The 23,034-nt window shown below is 34.5% G+C and overlaps 1 protein-coding gene and 1 pseudogene across 2 annotated transcripts in view; one reads left to right on the top strand and one right to left on the bottom strand.

Annotated features, from left to right (window-relative positions):
- The window catches only part of GRID2 (glutamate ionotropic receptor delta type subunit 2), a 1,503,942-nt gene that overhangs the window by 84,523 nt on the left and 1,396,385 nt on the right, over positions 1–23,034 (top strand). The gene's annotated exons all lie outside the window — the stretch shown is intronic.
- Positions 13,525–13,956, bottom strand: LOC112859090 (thymosin beta-4-like; annotated as a pseudogene).

Raw genomic sequence — 23,034 nt, 5'->3', positions numbered from 1 at the left:
ATTTATTCTCATAAACATTTATAATACACATATTTAGATGACCCTTTGATATTGCACATCTCTTTGGATATAATTAAAAATTTTGACCACTTCTGGGGCGCCTGGGTGGCGCAGTCGGTTGGGCGTCCGACTTCAGCCAGGTCACGATCTCGCGGTCCGTGAGTTCGAGCCCCGCGTCAGGCTCTGGGCTGATGGCTCAGAGCCTGGAGCCTGTTTCCGATTCTGTGTCTCCCTCTCTCTCTGCCCCTCCCCCGTTCATGTTCTGTCTCTCTCTGTCTCAAAAATAAAAATAAAAAACGTTGAAAAAAAAAATTTAAAAATTTTGACCACTTCTGGAAATAACTATATGGCTAAATAGTTTGGGTAGTTTCTGTAAATTGTTAGTATTTGTTTCCTATTTGGTGAATTTAATTAACTTAATTAACTAATTTATTTATTAATATGAAATTTATTGTCAAATTGGTTTCCATACAACACCCAGTGCTCATCCCAACAGGTGCCCTCCTCAGTGACCATCACCCACCCTCCCCTCCCTCCCATCCCCCATCAACCCTCAGTTTATTCTCAGTTTTTAAGAATCTCTTATGGTTTGCTTCCTTCCCTCTCTGTAACTTTTTTTTTCCTTCCCCTCCCCCATGGTCTTCTGTTAAGTTTCTCAGGATCCACATAAGAATGAAAACATATGGTATCTGTGTTTCTCTGAATGACTTATTTCACTTAGCATAACACTCTCCAGTTCCATCCACATTGCTACAAAAGGCTATATTTCATTCTTTCTCATTGCCAAGTAGTATTCCACTGTATATATAAACCACAGCTTCTTTATCCATTCATTAGTTGATGGACATTTAGGGTCTTTCCATAATTTGGCTATTGTTGAAAGTGCTGCTATAAACATTGGGGTGCAAGTGCCCCTATGCATCAGCACTCCTGTATTTGGTGAATTTTAAAAGTATTTAAATGCTCAATTTTTACATTAGATATTTTATTTGTGGCAACAAAGAATATCACTTGGAGTTACAAAGAATAGAGAGACATTCTTACACAGTCTGAGATAAGGAATTAAAACCACTTTTTCCCTAATGTTATTTTTAGTTTGTTGTAACCATGTTGATATTATAAAAACTGAAGTCAAGATGTGTAATCCTTACAGTAATGGAATTTATAAACTATAGCTCTTTGCTGCATTTTTTTCATCTGTGTTTAAAAAAAAAACAAACAAAATTAATATCACTTAGTTTTAGTTGTAAAGTTTTAGGTCTTTGACATTATTTAGAGCTCCTGAATGATGAGGTAACCATAAATATGTTTTAAAAACAAATTAGATGAGGAATTCCTGGGTGGCTCAATAGGTTGGGCAGCTGACTTTGGCTCAGGGAATAATCTCACAGCTGGTGAGTTTGAGCCCCACGTAGGGCTCTGTTCTGACAGCCCAGAGCCTGGATCCTGCTTTGGATTATGTGTCTCCCTCTCGCTCTGCCCCTCCCCTCTCATGCTGTGTCTGTCTTTCTCTCTCTCAAAAATAAATAGACATTAAAAAAAAATTAAAAAGAAAAATTAGACGAGCGCTTGGGTGGCTTAGTCTGTTAAGCCTGACTTTGCTCAGGTCATGATCTCTTTGTTCGTGGGTTTGAGCCCAGAGTTGGTTTCTGTTCTGACAGCTCAAAGCCTAGGGCCTGCTTCGGATTCTGTGCCTCCCTCTCTCTCTGCTCCTTACCTGCTCACACTCTGTCTCTCTCTCTCAAAATTAAAACATTAAAAAGAATTAGAATAAACAAATGTTTGTGTAAATATAGTTCTACATTTTGCATATCCTTTGTTTTCAATTGGAAAGACTTTATTTTGAGTTGTTGGGAGGGAAATTTTTCTCTACTTTTCAAAGTTCTTTTGGCTGATTAAGAATTAAATTGACATGAAACAGATTAAAAAGGTTTAATTACATTCATGCTGAAGCCAAGCAGTAAAATTGAGACCCCCCCCCCCCCCAAGTAACTGAGATATTCGGCTTTTGTACATATTAGAAAAAGAAACAAATGTGTAAGGAATTGGCATGGCAAAGACAGCTTAATGTGTAGAAACTTCAAGCAGTAAAGAACTCTAAACGGGAGCTGGGGCACTAAAAATAAAAGTAACCAGATTTGTTTGTATAGCTTTTTTGGCTCTGAATTTCCTATCTCTGGTAATAAGGATGTCTCTTTACCTCCTGGTGCAAGGAGGGTACCTTTCACATGGGAGATTTATTTCCTGCTTTCTGGACAAAGAATGGTCAGAGCGTTCTCCCTGTACTGACTGTTTCCTAAGTAACTTTAATTCAAAATAATAAATATGCCATTGTGACACATTTTGAGGTGGCCTACCCTGGGCTCTAAAGAGTTAAACATAGGAAGTAAAACACTTAATTTGTATTGTGTTATGTATAAATTGGCAATTTACCCTAAAACTAAGTCCTCCAATACTTCAATAGCTAAAATATGCCCTTTGTGAAATGTCACCCCCAACATACACATCATTATGTGATCTGACAATTAAAATTCATTTTTATGTGGTAGTAATTTTGTATGCTGTTCTATTCAGTGATGTCCTCCAGATAAAACTCTGCAATGAGGTCAAAGTATTTTCAAATAGTAATGCCTACATTTTTTTTGTTGTGTTGTTGTTGTTCAACTGTTTCAACCTAACTAGGAAACATGTCTGTCATTTTGCTACTTTGTCGTGATCCCTTTCTTTTCTACAGGCTAGGTTTTATTGGGGATAATTATTCTATATTCACATTCAGTTAGGGCATTGCTAATGTGATCATCAGAGTGATATGTACCATGTATTCTGTTTTATATTTCTTAAGGGAAAACCAGAACTGTAATATTAATTTTAAAGTCCAGATGTATGACAATTAAAAATTAAACTGTCAACACTCTCCATTTCAGTAGTGTCAAAGTAATGACAAAATATGTTACTGAAATAAATGGGAATTAATTTTAGTTGGCAGCTATGTAGATAGCATTACAGGCAGCAAAAACAAAAGAAGATCTTTGAGAAGGAAAATCAGGTAGTAGAAAAGAGAAAATATTATAAGCAAAAAATATTTATTCTTAAATTAAGCCCCTATTATTTTTAAGACTTATCTATAGCACTAATTGATAACAAAATCTGTTTTGCTTCACTGTGCTGGATAAGATATGTATCAAAAGTTGCTCAAAAGAAAATACGTATTAAAACAAATTACTATGTAAATAAATATATTGTTTATTGAATTATTTTGAATTTATACAAAATATTGTGGCTAACTTTCTAGATATCAGGGAAATATAAACAGTGCTATGAAGGACTGGAAAATTTAATTGAGATATTTATATATTTGTGTCACCTTTACAGATTTGATGTAAAAATGACTCCCTATATGTCAATCATTAATTTGGTATTGATGATAAGGTAAAATGGAAGATAACTGTTGTGTTTCTTTTACCTCTCAATTGCAGATGTAATATGCTTAATAAACCCTAATAGAGCAGACATTTTTAGTGGAATATAACAATTTCAAAGTACACTGGGGCTATGAGTTTAAACAGTTGATAGTGATTTTATCTACTTATGTATATTTATATTTCAGTTCTAATAATGTAAGGCATGTATAACTTTAGATACTCAGAAATATGGTATTTCTCACTGTCCTAAACAATATTTCAACTCTAGGAATAAAAAGATGTAATGGAGATTGAGGGATGATACCTAGATATATCCAGAAATGGCAAATTCTGATATTTTTCTTCTTCCTTTTTATGTACCCAAAATATTTTATTTGCTTCTTTATTTTGTATAGGAGATATTATGAAAGACAAAACAGTAAAAGCAACTGTGCTTGAAGGAAGAGTAGGCAGTATCCAGAGAATGAGATACATTGTGAAATATGTTTTTATAAGCCTTGATCACACCTCCCAATATGTCCCTCAACGAACAACAGACAGGAATATTTATCAAAGATTACTTCTCTTGACAATTCCTGGCTAATAAGTGTGTTAGACCAGGATAAATGGGAGACTAAGCCATGTTGCTGTAGCTGTGCCCAGGAGCAGAAACGTGAATAAGGGTATATAGTCAGTGGAGAGAAAGAAAAGATGTAAATAGAAGTGGAAAGTTATCTCTGGTGGATACTATCTTGATATTATGACTTAATATTATGCAGGAATAATTGCCAGAACATGGGATGATAGATTACCTATTTTAAGCAATTTCTCAGTTTAGAATGGGCCTTTCTTACATTTTGAAAAGAGTTTTAAAGTCTGTAGTATAAATACAATTTTTCTTGGCTAATAAAGATGTTCAACATTTTTTTTTTTGTGAACCAATATTTTAAAAAAATATTTCCTGTTATTGTTGGAAGAGTTACTATGTATTTCCTACCAGTGCTACCTGGTGCTTAAGGAGATTGTTTGTTCATCTTCTGTCAGAGAATTCTAAAAGAGATCAATTTTCTGCCAAATTGTTTTGCTGACGGCAATTGCTGATATTGCTGTCAGGAAAAAGAGGAGAGTTTTATGTACCTGGAAGAGTTTTTACTATTTTAGGTCACTGGCTGTATTGAAAACCAGAAGAAAGCTTTGGTTTCTCTGACTTTACTATATAGTCACAATATTCTGCCTGTAGTTTCACTATTTTCCTGAAGTTGTAATAGCATTTCCAATAGTATAGTCACAGTAGTATCCTTGGGCCTCTCTCCAGTCATCAGCCAACTCATTCCCTTGCCTTCTACATTTCCTCATGACTAGATCTTCTGAATGTTAATACAATTCTTCATCCTGAGGAAGGGTAAAAGCACAATCTAAATAAGCATGCTACAGATCAGCTAGGTTTAGCAGTAACCACCATCACTTGAGGGCTCTCAGTTCACATCACTGGGATCCTGCATTGTTCTCCAAGTCTTGTTCTTTTTAAGCAGTCCTAGGTATATAGTACTCCAGCAATGACCACCAAACATTGACTTACTCCCTGTTCTCATGAGTCTCATTTCATACAAAAAGTTTTTAATTTAATTCCTGATTCCTTGCCTCCTATGATTTTGTGTGTGTCTGTGTGTCTGTGTGTGAGAGATAGACCTGACTCTTAACTCCAACATTAGAGCTCAGTCCCTGTAATACTAATTGTGGTTAAAATATTTATTATCTAATCTCAATAACTATTATAAAGATGAAATTGGGAAATGTTAGTAAGTTATATGAGAAAACTAGGTTTTGTGGTTAGTGGATCATGAGGAATGTTAGCATACTACATTTCTGTTTGGGGATTCACAGTACATGTTAACATACACCCAAAGTAGCATCACGATAATGGAAACTGATCCTTCATTGTATTTAACCTAATAACGTTCAAATTGATTTGCATACACAACAATTTTATAGTGTACTAAGTAATAACATAATGTTGATAATTTAGAAAGTTTGACATTCTAGAAAAGAATTCTGAACTAGGTATTTAGTGAAAAGCTCATCTATAAAAATAATTTCCGCAGTACTTTGATATGGCTACCAGTATCTGATATTTTTACACAGAAATTATGGTTTTTAAAAGTGGCCATTTCAGCACCGCCAGGGTAGCTCAGTTGGTTGAGCGTCCAACTTGGGCTCAGGTCATGATCTCACAGTTCGTGGGTTTGAGCCCGCATCAGGCTCTGTGCTCACTGCTTGCTCAGAGCCTGGAGTCTGCTTCAGATTCTGTGTTTCCCTATCTCTCTGCCCCTCCCCTGCTCACTCTTTGTCTCACTGTTTCTCAAAAATAAATAAATGTAAAAAAAAAATTTAAAAAAGTGGTCATTTAATTGATTTTACTATACTCCTCATACATAGGAGAGGTGTGGGCAAGGGACAGTATGGCGTATATACATTTAAAAACTTTATAAAGTGTTTTCTTTACATCATTTTCCTCTGTTACATGAAAACTCAGTGACTGATATGACATGAACCTGATTCCCTTTACAAAATAATGTGATCATTTTCTCTGTAGGTAAAAAAAAAAACAAAAAAAAAAAACAAAAAACCTCTGGGAACTGTTAAAACTGTGTCATGTGCAGCTTCACACTTGTAAGGATTTGTTTGAATATCTAATTGTGTAAATTTCCACCTTAGTAGATGCTATGAATGTCATAATTGTTTCTCAGGTAGGTACTACAATCTTTATGACTGGAATTTCCTTCAAATACACTCTGAAAAAAAGATGTGGAGTTAATGTATCTACATTTCAATAAGACATTTCAAAGATCTCTTTTAATGTCTCTTTTGGCAAGATAGAAAAATATTGACAGATGATAGAACCAGGCAGGATTTTAATTGCTTGAAAGATCATATTTAGATAATCATGAGTTATGGATTAGTATTAACTGAAATGCAGATTACTAGTGGCTTAAGACACCATCCCTGACTTTGTCATACTCTAAATTTTCATGATTAACTTGGATAAGAATATTAGAAACCATCTTCTCAAACTTGCAGGTGCTATGAAGCTGGAAAGAATAGAAATTTGTTGAATTACAACATTGAACCCCCCCCCCCAAAAAAAAAAAAAACTGGGAAAAATTTAGAGAATAGATGAGGATGGTCAAAATTGTATTTAACAAAGTTAACTCTAATGTCTTGAAAAAACAAAAAAAGGCACCTGGTGGCTCAGTTGGTTGAGCGTCTGACTTCAGCTCAGGTCATGATCTTAGGGTTAGTGAATTTGAGCCCCTCATCAGACTCTGTGCTGACAGCTCAGAGCCTGGGCCTGCTTCAGATTCTGTGTTTCTCTTTCTCTCTCTGCTCTTCCCTCACTTGCACTCTGTTTCTCTCTCTCTCTCTCTCTCTCTCTCTCTCTCTCAAAAATAAATAAAAATTAAAAAACGAAAACCCAAAACAGAACAACTGGAAGCAGTAAAAACAAAGACACAGTAAGAGAGGAAGGTAAACTTTGACTACAGCATGCAAATTTAGCTCAACTCTGAACTCAATATGGGAGGAAGAGAGAAACTAACATTAACTGTGTACTACCTGTATACCTTCAGCTAGTAACTTTCATATGCTCACCTATTTATCTTCAACAACAAAGCAGTGAGATCGAGATTCCTATGAATCGTATACCAATAAAGAACAGTAATGGAATGAGAATAAATAACCTGTCCGAAACCATTTAGTAATAAATGTCAGAACTGACCTTTATTCCCAATTCTATTAGAATTCATGTTGTTATCCATAGGATATAGAACTCCAGTATACAGAAAGAAAAAGTGAAAAAGTTTACTCTGCCTTGATCCAACCACATCTTGTGACTCTTTTAGATCTGTCCATGGTTGTAGAGGGACATTAATAGAATGGATCGAGTCCAGGGGAGAATAGACAAACTAATTTCATATCATGTGCCTTTAATAAAATTAGAATCTGTGTATTTTAAATATGAAGATTTTCTGGTAGGATGTCAAAGATGATTATACAATTTAAAGGCTATTTTCTTTAAAAGAAAAGATTCTTTTTCTCCTGTTTGCCTCTAGTGGGAAAAACTAAAATCAGTGAATGGAATATGGGGAATTGTAGATTTTACTCAACATAAGACAGACCTATTCTGTCTATTGCAGTATTGCTACTTTACTTTTTATCCTAGCTCTTATTATCTTATACTGTGCTCTATATTTTTATCTTGTATATTTTCTGTTTTTTTTTTCCACAAAGAAAAAATTTCCAAAATACCAGGAATTTATGTCTCCTTAACCATGCCTTCCTTGGTATCCAGAACACTGCCTTGGACAAAATAGGCACCTAATAAAATTTGTTGAATGAATAAAATCAAGCCAGAAATTTCTAGCTTCAGTTGTGATCCTAGCACGTTACATTTTCCTTACTTGCAAATAGTTTGTTCCTTATTGTCAGCTAAAGAAATATTCACATAAGTTGGGAATTCACAAATTCATAACAAATTCATATAATTTGATGTCAAGGAATACTGTATTTTCTAAAAGTTATGTTAGAAATAGTGACTCATAATGGATTGGTTAATCTATCAGTCTCTATATGGAATACACTTGGAACATTTTGTACATTGTGAAGTTGCGTATGGTCATCAAACTGTTTTATAGAGGTGTAAGCTCTGAAGTTAAACTGTTAACTGCTGCTTTTGTGATCTTGAACAATTTATGCAACTTCATAATATCCCTATCTCCAACTGAAACTATCAGTACCTACCTTATGAAATTATTTTAGGCATTAAAAGCCATAATGTATATAGTTAAGTGCTTAATGCTGCCTCTGGCATGGAGTGAGCTTAAATATTAAATAATGTTATCAATATTATCAATAATAATAGTATTACTCTTACTGTAGCCACTGACTACTCACATTGTTTACCTTGAGAATAATAAATATCATCTAACATTTAGAAATGCTCCCTGGGGTTTGCCTCTCCCCTCCCCCAGTAGTTTTTCTGATTTTTAGGTAGAAAAACAAAATGTTATAGGATAAAGAGAGGACTGAGTGGATTACAGATGTAGATAAAAAAAATCTGTCCTCAAGGAGTGTGTTGTCTCTCTCTGTACCCACTGTTATCCTCTTACTACTTTGGACTTTTTAGGTGCAACCCCTTTTCCATTGTTTCTGTTGAAGTATTGACAGGTAATAGCAAGTTGAGTTGCCATAGGCAGCTTTGCTATAAAAGACTAGCACTCTCTCTCCCATTACAGTATTTTCCTTGCTTTTGTGAAAAGACTCCCACACTGGTATCTGCTGCTGAAATTGATTCTGAAAGAGCCATTAAAAAAAAATGACCCACCCTCAGGCTATGACAGGTCTGTCATAGTGTCTTTGTCTTCATTCTGTTTTTGAAAAACCTACAGTTTTTGTCTGGAACTTTATTTTATGGAAACATACCACTGACAACTACCAGTAGGACTCATTATGACTTTAGTCACTGCAGATTTACATTGGTTGACCTAAGGCACATTTCAATTATGTAGCCTGAATCTGTATCATTTAAAAACAAATTTTTTTTTAAATTGTATGTATTACTGTGAACCATTTAAGAGTAAATTGCACACACGATAACTCTTTAATTTTAGATACATTAGTGTACATTTATAAAACAGCAAAGATAATCTCTTACTTCCTGAAATAGTTAGAATTGGAAAATTAACACTGATATGCTACTTACCTAAAATATAGGCATTATTAAAATATTGTTATTTTTCTCAGTAACATCCCTTGTAGCTAAAGGAAAAAAAAGACTGTATGATTTAAAAATTATTATTTTACCTGAATATTCCCTTATTGCCTCTCCTACCCTCCATTACTGACATGATATATTTTTCGTCATATTTACCAATCATACAGGGCCAATCATATTCATCCATATCATTTTCTTTCCTCTTCATTTATATAGGCAATCTCTAGAATCATGCATACAACCTTAAAAGATTTCTCTCTAAAAGTTTAAACATTATTTTTTAAAGGAGTAGAACAAATTACCTATCCATGTAAATTTATACCTCATGTTTGAAATAAAAAAAAACCCAAAATGTTGATAAATATAATGTGGGATTAAAATTTAATGTAATATGAACATGTAAATCTTGTAATCTTAATTGTTGCTTCCTTTCATAATTCTAAATGTGAATTCAGTTTGAGATTAATTAATAAATATTGTTAGATACATAATTAAAGTATACATTTACTAATATACTAAGGGAGCATTTCACTTGAAAACCTATGTATATATATTTTTAAAACATTATATTGTCAGATAATAAGATATAATTACATGGGAAATACTTAGTAAAAATCTAAAAATGAAAAATGAGATAATATATAATATATATAAAATAGATATATTTTATCAAATGTAAAATAATGTATCAAACATAAAAATACAGACATCAAACTGTATTTTAATAATTTTATTTCAGTAACTGCTTCTTAGAAGTATATTTTCAAGAAATTGACAGTCTTGATGGTTTTCCAAATCATGTTTTAAAAATGATGCTTCTATCACTGATAAAATATTTCATCGAATGTATTCTTAACACTGCTACCTTTCATTTGATAAACACCAACAAAACATTAAAAGTGTTGTCACTATGCATCTGTGTACTCTCAGTCCTTGTGATTGATAGTTTTATTTAATAATACTGTGACAAACTGGTAATGCCATAGTTCCTAATCCTTTAGAGCCAGACTACATAGATCTTCTTTCCAGCCCCATTGGATGGAAATGCAGTGTGTGATTACATCTAAGTTCTTGAGCTAAACCTCAGTTAAAGGATAAATCGACAGAGGTATGAACAGAGTTATTTTCCATTAGAGTTATTTTTTAAAGTTTATTTATTATGAGAGAGAGAGAGAGAGCGCGCGCGAGTGAGCACGGGTGAGTAAGTGTGCATGAGCAGGGGAGGGGAAGAGACAGAGAGAGAGTCCCAGGCAGGCTCCACACTCTGTGCTGATCCTGAGGTGGGGCTCTGTCTCTTGACTGGGAGATCATGACCTGATCCAAAATCAAGAGTTGGACACTTAACTGACTGAGCCACCCAGGCGCCCTTCCGTTAGAGTTTTAAATCATACTAGAAACTATAATTCTGGCTGGGAAAGAGAAATTATAACAGATTTCTTTTTCTGAATGACACTTAAATATTTATTTAAATGATCTACTATATGTTTTGATACAAAGGAAAATACGTAACATGAATAGGACAAATGAACAGGTAAAGTACATTTAGTGTAACACTTGATTATATTTACCAAGTATCTTCTGCATCTAGGTCTCAGGTCTGGAAAGACTGGCAGTAATCTACTAAAACCGGTACTAACGACGTACCGATACAGTCAATTCTCAAAATGTTACTTTCTAACCATTTTGTTGAAGAAACTAAAACCTATCTTTATCCTGCGTTTTGTTACTCTATCATGACTTCCTCTTCCGATCATATTCTGACTCATGCTACACAGTGTTATATCTGCAGATATATACCTAGCACTCACATACACACAAGCATAGTAGGACACAGAATTTAGGTGAAAGAAAGGGAATTTGAAGAAGGAACAAGATGATAAATAGAGGCCAAATCTTCAGCATTAAGCAAAACCCAAATCTTCAGCATTAAGCAAAAGAATCAGGAATCAAGAGTAAAAAAGAATGGAAGTATGCTAATGAAGCATTAGGTAACGATTGAATGCAAATAAGTAAATGAGAATAAGCAAGTAATAAAAATAGAGTAACTGAAAACAAAGAGGAGAATAATACTCATGCAAACTATGAAACAAAAGTACAAACACAAAAATGTATAATGGATTGAAAAAATACAAAAAGGGGCAGTGACTGGTCTTGAAACTGCTGTGATCACACTAATGCTAAATTACATTTTTCTGAATTTTTGTTTTTGAAACCTCTCTTCACCTAACCTATTTATGATGAGAATAAATCTGCATGTTATTGAATTTATAAATCTAAGACAGTCTTGAACATATTTATAGGTGGCCAACAGTTAATTAAATAGGAAAGTATTTGTTTTATGTAATTTTATGCTTAGTTTTTGGTTCTTTCCATGTTTTTAGTTTTTTTTTAATTAAGAGATTTATATTTTATTATTAAAATGCTTCCTGGGTTCAGAGTGGTTGGGTCAAGTTGTTGTTTTTGTTTTTTTTTTTTTTTTTGGGGGGGTGATTAAGTCCTATAAATAATATACTGTTTAAATTTGAAGAATTTTTTTTTATTTTTAAAATGTTTATTTATTTTTGAGAGAGAGACAGAGAGAGCATGAGCAGTGGAGGGGCAGAGAGAGGGAGGGAAACACAGAATCTGAAACAGGCTCCAGGCTCTGAGCTGTCAGCACAGAGCCCTATGTGGGCCCCGAACTTAGAATATGACATCATGACCTGAGCCGGAGTCGGAAGCCTAACTGACTGAACGACCCAGGCTCCCCTAAGTTTGAAGAATTTAGAGACGCATCATAATATTCTTGTTTCATACTATTTTTTTGTGTGTGTGAAAACAGAAAAGGTTTTATTAATTTGTCACGATGGGGGAAATGGAGATGTGAATTTCTATCTGTATAATATAGCGGCATGCTAGATGACATGGCTTATCTGTGTTTTTGGATGGTTTTATATAATCAGCATCCTCAGAAATTTAGTATTTGAAGAGTTATTTTTAGAAGTCATCTGCCACTTGATAATTAATACATATTAAGTTCTCAGAATATTTGATGGGATAGTACAGTTGAATTCATAGTTGAATTCAGTACCTAAACTGAAGATCTACCTAAGCCCCAACCTAGAAGAAATGATCTGGAGAGCATTTTTTTTCATACTTATTGATCTAGTCAGGGGAAAATAAAGCTATCTGGATATTCATTCTTATGGAATTTTTATGTTACAATCTGGTGATCTGATGAAATGCCTTCCCAGTTATATATATTTATGTAATTAGTGTTGGTCATTTTGAATAATACCAATTTGAGTTTATCACTTCAGTCATCATGTTTTCAAAAATTAAGCAGCCAAGTCACAAAAGGTGACTTGGTTTGTCCAGGGTTACACAGCAAGCCAGTGGAAATACCACTGATCTCCTTTATGGTATTTGCTAGGTTTTTATGTGACACCTCAATGCCTAATTATTGGGCCATAATTTTCGTTTCAATAAAGACCATCAGCATGTTATTTGTATTTGTAATAATACAATCATATGCAATTCCACATCTTTTTAAAACATGTTATGATTTATTAATTGTTTTCACTGAGTGTTAACCATACTTGACCTTAGCCAACAAGTGAAGAAGGGGTTATTTTCACTGATTTTATTTAAGGGCCGCTCTTTACTGATGGTGAACAGCAATTTTAGCAAATGATCTATTGATCAGCATAGGGTATATTAATCTTAATAAGTAATGTCCCTTATGCATGCATTCTAGAAAACCTTTTTCACACAGGCCAGATGTTTTGATCTTGTCCTAGATGTTGTGGTGTGGTTAGTTTTGTAGTCTGTAGTTCACTGATTACTGTGTATGTTAAGCTCCCTATTGATATTTTAGCTGAAAAAAATATAAATACTTTGCACCAGGGATGATAAATTACACCTTATAAAAATAATTACTGGGGTACCTGGATGGCTCAGTTGGTTGAGTGTCCAGCTCAGGTCATGATGCCAGGGTTGTGAGGTTGGGCCCTGTGTCGGACTCTCTGCTGAGTGTGGACCCTGCCTAAGACTCTGTCTCTCCCTCTCCCTATGCCCCTTCCCCCTCTTGCACTCTTTCTCTCTGTCTAAAACAAAAAATAATAAAAAATTAAAACATTTAAAAAAAAAATTGTAGAATAAGCCTGATTAAATAAGTTTCCAAATTTCTACATGGAATAAGTTTTAATTCTTAAAATTTATTCATTTTCTCTGAAGTCCAACTTGTAAGAATTATTATAGTTTTCTGTATGTTTTTTTCAGATTTTAAAACTATTTATTTGCATATTTAAACATTGTGCATTCCAGTAATTAAAATCGTTTGAATAACAACAAAAAATAACACTCTGAGTAAACTGCATTTTGTAGCCTACCGAACACGTTGGACCAACTTGGTTTTTACTCTAGATTTCACTGTCCTCCCACCGAGCTTCTTCCTTCACCAACATGCAAGTTCTTTTCCTTCCCTGCTGGCCAGACAGGCAGGTGGTAGAGGCTGGCATGGCCTTTGTTGGCAGTACTTCTCGATTCTTTGATGTGAAAAGGGGCAGCACAGTCATTTAAACTTGATCCAACCTCTCTGCATCTTACAAAGTTAAACAGCTAAAAGAAGTAAAATAAGGCAGTGCTCTCGTGGGATGTACAGTGCATATTGGTGGTGCCTGCTTTATTATGATTTGCCTGGTTGCTTCTCCTGTTCTGTCACTTCTTTTGAAGGTCGTAGAATTTTATCCTGTGTTTCTGTCTTCTTCAGTTCTCAATCTCAGCCATGTTGGGTGTTTCAGACATGGTTGTAGAGGAATAGAGTGAGGTAGGTGAGCGAGTGAAGTCTGGTCTGTGCAGTGGCCTCCACCAAGTGCCTGGCTTCTATAATCATATGTAATCTCAATAACATTTATTGTGACTTGATGTAAGTAGCATTTGCAATACTTAATTAACATAAATTTGTGTAAATTAGTATACTTCTTTCCACATAAGTTCTGTTTAATAGCCATGCAATTTTATAAAATTTATATTTTGCATTTGTTTACTATTACTTTTTGACTTCTTCCCAATAGTTTACTTTCCAGTTGTTTATTCTTAGTGTTCAGTGGTAATGAAAGGTAATTCATATTTAATTCTGTTAGTGATACATTTTGACAAAATACAATCTCTGACCTAAATTAAAATTACAGAATGTTTTTAAGTTCTGAATTAAATGAACTTGCCCAATATTTTCTTTAAAATAGTTTGTGTAGAATATAGTATTTTCTCCAATAATTAATAAAAAATTAGCTTGAATGCCCACATATTTTGTTGGTATACTCACTAGTAACAGGGATGTTTTTGCAATAACAAAAAACAATTAATGTTTTTCAACGAATCATTAAAAGGAAATAAGATGATCTCTGCCTTGTAGGAACTCAGAAAATAGTAGGAGGACAGCTTTTGACCAATTCATCTATTTAATTAGTATCTTGAAAAAATGAAGATGTATAATAAAATAATAGTTTTGTAGCTCTTTAAAAAGATTTTCAGATACATTGCAAAAATCACATTAATTAATAGATATTATCATCTTTTCACTAATCAGGAAAGTAAAAGTTAGTTAAAATGATTTGTGCAAGAGATACAAAATGTTAACTAAGCAGAATCAATGCTTAAACCAGGTCTTCAAACTCAAAATATTCATTCTTGCCAATTGCCAGCTCTCTTGTTCCTGATATATTTATTCTATGTACATTCATGGGACCACATATCTGTCTCATAGATAGAACATGCTTTCTACAAAATATTGGATATAGTTACAATATGATGGTAACATTTACTATTTATTATATGTCATATTTTTAAATATAATATTTCCATTCCTTGTAACACTCTAAACAATTAGACTTTCATGGAAGTATTTCATTTTCATAGGGGAATACTAAAGTTTAACAACTAGTAAGTATTAGTTATTATTTTCAAACTGAAGTCTGGCTCTGAAGGCTAAACACTTTATGTTCTCTAAATATTTGTCCTTATAGAAAACTATATTTTATAAAATATAAATATACCAAGCCAGTCCTTGGTATCAAAGAAATTGTATCTTTTGAAATATGTAATAAGCTTTTAGCAGATTTCTTGTTAAACATCTGTAATTTTTAATGAGACAAAAGAATTAGATATGATCAACATTTTGGTGTTACTTATTAAAGCCAAACTGATTTAAGGAAATGATCCTTTAAGTGACTTGACACATTGTGTGAAATGTTTAGACTCATTTGCTATTGGTGAAGTATTATGGGAAAATTTACATTTAAACTTAGCATTGTTTTATCCAAGACAACAGAGAAATTTACTTCAATAGTAGGTATTTTAACTGTTCCATGAAAAATAGAGCTAAAGTGCTTAAGGAATAATAAAGAGCTTATCCTTTATTATATTTTTAATTAAAATGAGGCACAAACAAGGGAAACAAAATAAAAAATAAACTATTAGGACTACATCAAAATAAAAAGCTGCGCAGTGAAGGAAACAATCAACAAAACTAAAAGTTAGCATATGGAATGGGAGAAGATATTAGCAAATGACGTATCTGACAAGGGATTAGTATCCAAAATATACGAAGAACTTATAAAACTAAACACCCCAAATATGAATATCCAATTAAAAAGTGGATAGAAGGGGCGCCTGGGTGGCGCAGTCGGTTAAGCGTCTGGCTTCAGCCAGGTCACGATCTCGCGGTCCATGAGTTCGAGCCCCGCGTCGGGCTCTGGGCTGATGGCTCAGAGCCTGGAGCCTGTTTCCAATTCTGTGTCTCCCTCTCTCTCTGCCCCCCCCCCCCCCCCCCCGTTCATGCTCTGTCTCTCTCTGTCCCAAAAATAAATAAACGTTGAAAAAAAAAATTTAAAAAAAAATTAAAAAAAAAAAAAAGTGGATAGAAGATGTGAGTAGACATTTTTCCAAAGAAGATATACATATGGCCAACAGACATGAAATGATGTTTAACATCTCTTATCATCAGGTAAATACAAATCAAAACCTCAGTGAGATACCACCTCACATCTGTGAGAATGGCTAAAATCAACAACACAAAAAGCAGCAGGTGTTGATTAGGATATGGAGAAAAGGGAACCCCTTGCACTGTTGGCAGGAATGAAAACTGGTTCAGCTGCTGTGGAAAACAGTATGGAGGTTCCTCAAAAAGTTAAAAATAGAACTACCTTACTGTCCAGCAATTGCACTACTAGGTATTTATCTACAGAATACAAAGACATTAAAGGGATACATGTACCCTGATGTTTATAGCAGAATTATCTACAATAGCCAAATTATGGAGACATCATAAGTATGCATTGATTGATGAATAAGGAAAAAGTGTGTGTGTACACACACACACACACACACACACACACACAATGGAATATTGCTCAGCCATAAAAAGGAATGCTGCCATTTGCAGTCACTTCAATGGAGCTAGAGAGTATTATGCTAAGCAAAATAAGTCAGTCAGAAAGACAAATGCCATATGATTTTATTCATGTGAAATTTGAGAAGCAAAAGAAGCCAGCAAAGGAGAAAAAAAGAGAGGCAAACTAAGACACAGATTCCTAACTATAGATAACAAACTGATGATCTTAAGAAGGGATTTGGGTGGGCAGATGGGTTAAATAGGTGATGGGGATTAAGAAATGCACTTGCGATGAGCATCAGGTGATGTATGGCATTGTTGAATCACTGTATTGTACATCTGGACCTAATATTGTACTGTATGTTAACTAACTGGAATTTAAATAAAAACTTTGAAAAAATAAGTAAGAGGATGCCAGTGTCTTGCGTGTCATATTAACCAAAAACATTTGATAAATATGGAGAAAAAAATATTTATTTTTTTGTGTGTGTCATTGTGCTAAATCCTTTTATAATATAAATGATCCTATTTAATTAACAATGTACTTTAAATTATGATAATCACACACAGTCATCTTCAGCTAGTAATTTTTAAGCTTCTACATGAGAGAGACACTGCATTAGGAAATGTATGTTACACAATGATTTAACTTCAGGGGCTAGAGCCTAATTACTGGATGACACATAAACATAAAATGATAGAGATAGCACATAAATGCCAAGAGAGGAGTATAAATGATAATTGTTCTAGATCTTCACAGCGAAATAATAATTGTAATGAATGATTATAACCTATTATTGTTTATTTTTATCTAGCAGAGTTTAGGATCTAAAAGGTAGTTCTGAAGAGCAGAAAAGGTAAGAAAAGGTTCAGTACATTAGGAGTTTCCAGTTCTGTATAAATTCTAAATAATGAACTCCAGTGTAGGAGTGTTGATTTACCAACAGTTTAAATAAAATGATTTTATTTTTTAATTTATTTTCCTAAAACATGGAAAAACCATTCATTAACAGGACAAACTGTTGCTCAATTTTATGGTTTCTTGAGATATGATAAGATCAAACATTAACTAAAATGAGCCACATCGTAAAACAAAGGTTGAAGAACAATTCCTTTTTTTTTATTTCTTACAATGAAAGTAGTCTGTAACTCACATTAGACACAATTATGAAAATTTGAATCTTGAAGACCTTTGAAATAATTACGTGAGACTTCCATAATTCAGAACAGTGTCATAATTATCACAGAATTTATAAGAAAGATCATTTATTTTACAAATATATTTATGAATTGCTGTTGACTCATAAGCTAAAGTATTTAAAAAGTTTAGAAGTCTTTTAAAATCACAAGTTCTCATTAAACCTTGTTACCTCAAGTGGCAAAAAAAAAAAAAATCACAAGTTCTCAGTAATAGCTCTCTCATAACTATACTGAAAGGAAGGACAAAGATAACTAAAAGGACAATTAAAATTTGTATGTGGGTGTGTGTTTGATTGTGTGTCCGTCTTTCTCTGTACATAAGAGATAATGGCAGAGCTTAGGCTGTTAGCTAGCCTAGCATTGACATCTGTCAACCGTCAGTGAATATGATGATCAGAAGGAATTGCTAATTAAATATATTCGTTACTATTTAAAAACTCAAAATCAAGAGTAAAGAAAAATAAATTATATCACCTGACTGTGTGGAATAAACTGAGAATGAGAGGAAATGCTCCGTATTGTAAGGTAAAGTGATGAAGGTAATGTTGCATGGAAGTGGAATGGACAAAATATAGTGTCCTTTGTTGATAAAAAAACCCTCAAGGTAGTAAGGTTAAAAGGAACATATCTCAAGATCATAAAGGCTATATGTGAAAGATGCATAGTTAATATCATCCTCAATGGTGAAAAAATGAGAGCTTTCTCCCTAAGGTCAGGAACATGGCAGGGATATCCACTCTCACCACTGTTCAACATAGTGTTGGAAGTCCTAGCCTCAGCAATCAGGCAACAAAAAGAAAATGCGTCCAGATGGGCAAGGAAGAAGTCAAACTTTCACTCTTCGCAGATGACATGATACTATATGTGGAAAACCTTAAAGATTTCACCAAAAAACTGCTAGAATTGTTACATGAACTTAGCAAAGTCACGGGATACAAAATCAACATAGAGAAATTGGCTGCATTTCTTTTTTTTTTAAATGTTGATTTATTTTTGAGAGAGAGAGTTTGAGCAGGTGAGGGGCAGAGAGAGAGTGGGGGACAGAGGATCTGAAGTGGGCTCGAACTCATGAATCATGAGATCATGACCTGAATTGATGGAGCCCCAGTTGGTTGCATTTCTATATGTCAATAATGAAGCAGGAGAAAGTGAGATCAAGGAACTGATCCCATTTATAGTTGCACCAAAAACCATAAAATACCTAGGAATAAATGTAACCAAAGAGGTAGAAGATTTGTACACTGAAAACTATAGAAAGCTTATGAAAGAAATTGAAGAAGACTTAGAAATGGAAAATTCTATGCTCACAGATCAGAAACACAAATATTGTTAAAATGTTAATATTACCGAAAGCAGTCTACACATTCAGTGCAATCCTTATCAAAATAACACCAGCATTCTTCACAGAGCCAGAACAAACAATTCTAAAATTTGTATGGAACCAGAAAAGACCCCAAATAGCCAAAGCAATCCTGATAAAGAAAACCAAGCCTGGAAGCATCACAATTCCGGACCTCAAGCTGTATTACAAAGCTGTAATCATCAAGACAGTATGGTGCTGGCATAAAAACAGACACATAAGTCAATGGAACAGAGTAGAGAACCCAGAATTGGACCCACAAATGTATGGCCAACTAATCTTTGCCAAAGCAGGAAAGAATATCCAATGGAAAAAAGAGTCTCTTCAGATGGTGTTGGGAAAACTGGACAGTGACATGCAGAAGAATGACCCTCAACCACTTTCTTACATCAAACATGAAAATAAACTCAAAATGGATGAAAGACTTAAATGTAAGCGAGGAAACCATCAAAATCTTAAGGAGAAAATAGGCAGCAATCTCTTTGACCTGGGCCATAGAAACTTTTTACTAGGTATGTCGCCAAAAGCAAGGGAAACAAAAGCAAACATGAACTATTAGAACCTCATCTAGTTAGAAGATTCTGCACAACAAAGGAAACAGCAAACTAAAAGGCAACTGATGAAATGGGAGAAGATATTTTCAGGTGACATATTGGATAAAGGGTTAGTGTCCAAAATCTATAAAGAACTTACCAAATTCAACACCCAAAAAACAAATAATCCAGTGAAGAAATCAGCAAGACACAAACACTTTTCTAAAGAAGACACCCAGATGGCTAATGAAAAGATGCTCAACATCACTCATCATCAGGGAAATACAAATCAGAACCATGATGAGATACCACCTCACACCTGTCAGATTTACTAAAATTAACAACTCAGGAAAAAACAGATGTCGGTGAGAATGTGGAGAAAGGGGAACCTTTTTGCACTGCTGGTGGGAATGCAAACTGGTGCAGCCACTCTGGAAAACGATATGGAGATTCCTCAAAAAATTAAAGATAGAGCTACCATATGATCCAGCAATTGTTCTACTAGGTATTTATTCAAAGGATACAAAAATGCTAATTCGAAGGGGAACATGCACCTCAATGTTTATAGCAGCACTAGCAACAATAGCCAAATTGGAAAGAGCCCAAATGTCCATTGACTGATGAATGGATAAAGAAATAGTGGTAAATATATAAAATGAAATATTGCTCAGCCATCAAAAAGAATGAAATCTTGCTATATGCAACAATGTGGGTGGAGCTAGAATGTATTATGCTAAGCAAAATAAGTCAGAGAAGAACATACATGATTTCATATGTGGAATTTGAGAATAAAACAGATTAACATACAGCATGGGAAGGAAAAATAAGATTAAAAACAGAGAAGGAGGCAAACCATAAGAGACTCTTTCTTTTAAATTTTTTTTAAATGTTTATTTTTGAAAGAGACAGAGAGAGTGCGAGCGGGCGAAGGGTAGAGAGAGAGGGAGACACAGAATCTGAAGCAGGATCCAGGCTCTGAGCTGTTAGCACAGGGCCTGACATGAGGCTGGAACTCAAGAACCGTGAGATCATAACCTGAGTGAATGTCGGACGCTTAACTGACTGAGCCACCCAGGCGCCCCAAGAGACCCTTACATACAGAGAACAAACTGACGTTTGCTGGAGGGAAATTGGGTGGGGGGATGGACTAAATGGGTGATGGGCATTAAGGAAGGCACTTGTTGGGATGATCACCGGGTATTATATATAAGTGATGAATCATGAAATTTTACTCCTGGAACCATTATTACACTGTATGTTAACTAACTTGGATTTAAATAAAATAAAAAAAAAGTAAACTAGGAAAAAAAATAAGTGGCATGGAGAACCATGGGGTAATAGGAAGACAACAGAGTAGAAGACAACAGAGACATCTAAATATAGCTCCTGTCAGGACACGAAGGAGATAATTGTCACAATAGCAACCTGAGACCAACCTGCTGTCCGTGTAAGTGAGAGAGGGAACATGACAAAGAGTAATTACTGAGGGACCATATGAAGGAGATTTTGAATTCTTCCATATCTGTGTTTGAAGGTTGAGTCAGATTGGTATTGATTACCATTACTGTGTCTACCCCAGACTTATGTGGCCTGGTAAAACCTGCGTTTCACCCAGAAATCGCGTATTCATGTAGCTGCTTAGAGATATTCTGACACACACACATATATATACATAAACATTCATTTGCACCAGCATTTGAAATAGCAAACATTTGGCACTAAGAGTTAAGATGAACTATGGCATATTAAACAATGGAATAATATACAAATGCTAAGAGGATGGAAAACGTCTAGATACAGAAATGGACATATCTCCAGGAAAAACTTTAATATGAAAGCAGATGCAAGACAGCAGTGTGTATCATGTACAGTCTTATTTTTGAGTGTGAGGTGAGGATATCCTATACTTTTATTTCCTTGTGCATGCATACAAATTCTGGAATTATACTCAAGGAACTCAGAATAGTCATCATTCATGGGAGAGGCGAGAATAGAATTAGGCAGATGAGGGAGAATGATAGGAGAGAAACTAGATGATTATGTAACTTTCAGTGTTTTTTAGGTTTTCAACCTTATTATTTAAAAGGGAAATTAAAGAAATACACTCTATGTAATAGTCATGTTACTATCTAGCAGTGGGACCAGAGTGCCTCACATCTTTAAAAAGCAGTACAACTACCTGAATCAGGTAATCTCAAAGTCCATTACAGCTCGTACATCGATTATTTCTTGAATTGATTCTCTGTTCATTTTTAGTTTTGACATTTAAAACAAAAGTTACAGGGGCGCCTGGGTGGCGCAGTCGGTTAAGCGTCCGACTTCATCCAGGTCACGATCTCGTGGTCCGTGAGTTCGAGCCCCGCGTCGGGCTCTGGGCTGATGGCTCAGAGCCTGGAGCCTGTTTCCGATTGTGTGTCTCCCTCTCTGTCTGCCCCTCCCCCATTCATGCTCTGTCTCTCTCTGTCCCAAAAATGAATAAACGTTGGAAAAAAAAAAATAAAAAAAAGTAAAACAAAAGTTACATTTGGTTTAGTCAGAGATCTGATTATTTATCATCCATTTTCTGTTAGCTATTCACATTATGCTTTCATGGGAAGAGAGATAATAAACATGCAGATATCAAACTGGGCTTACTTATTTAGCGCAAATTTCTATATCCTACAGTACACAGGTTACTCTTTCACAATAATAATTTGAGGACAGTTTGCTCTCTCCAGAATTGGAAACTGAGTCATGATTGTGTTTGTACCCTCACAATTGCCATTATCCGTCTCAGGTTGCACCCATAAGCTGATAGACCTTCAAGCTATTCGCAGGTTCTAACATACTGTTAATTCCAACCTTTCTACCCCACTAACACTTGTTAAGCCTTTTATCCCATGAAACATTCTGTTGTATTTTCAACTGGCAGTCATATTGAAAAGAGGATGAATGTATACCTAAGTGCAATTTTAGGCTTAAATATATTAAATCGTGTTTTCATTCTCTGACAAAGAAAATTTTTGTGATCTGTTAATTCAGTTGAGAAGCTCTATTAAGATAAAACATTACGTTATTTGTAATTATACATTTCACAGTGTAAATTTATTAGGTAGAATAAAATAAAACTAAGTATATATGTGGAATGTGGGTGTGTGTGTGTGTGTGTGGGTGGGTGTATTTGCGTGTAGTTTTGTAATTTTTCAGTGAGACAAAACATCTCTTTATGGCTAGAATTTCATAGCTGGAAAGATCTTAAAGATAAGTCTCACTATACATTTCATTGTCTTGGGAACTGAAATTCAGAATAAATGAACACATACTGTGAAGAAAACATTTCTGTGAAGAAATACATCCTTTAAGTATTGCAACTAGAAGCTCTTGTCTCATTTACATTTGTAACAACAGCGTTATTGAGA

Source organism: Puma concolor, chromosome B1 (genome assembly GCF_028749965.1).
Source record: "Puma concolor isolate L17-30 chromosome B1, mPumCon1.1.hap2, whole genome shotgun sequence".
NCBI classification, from domain to species: domain Eukaryota; kingdom Metazoa; phylum Chordata; class Mammalia; order Carnivora; family Felidae; genus Puma; species Puma concolor.
This window is presented reverse-complemented; position numbering and strand designations above follow the sequence as displayed.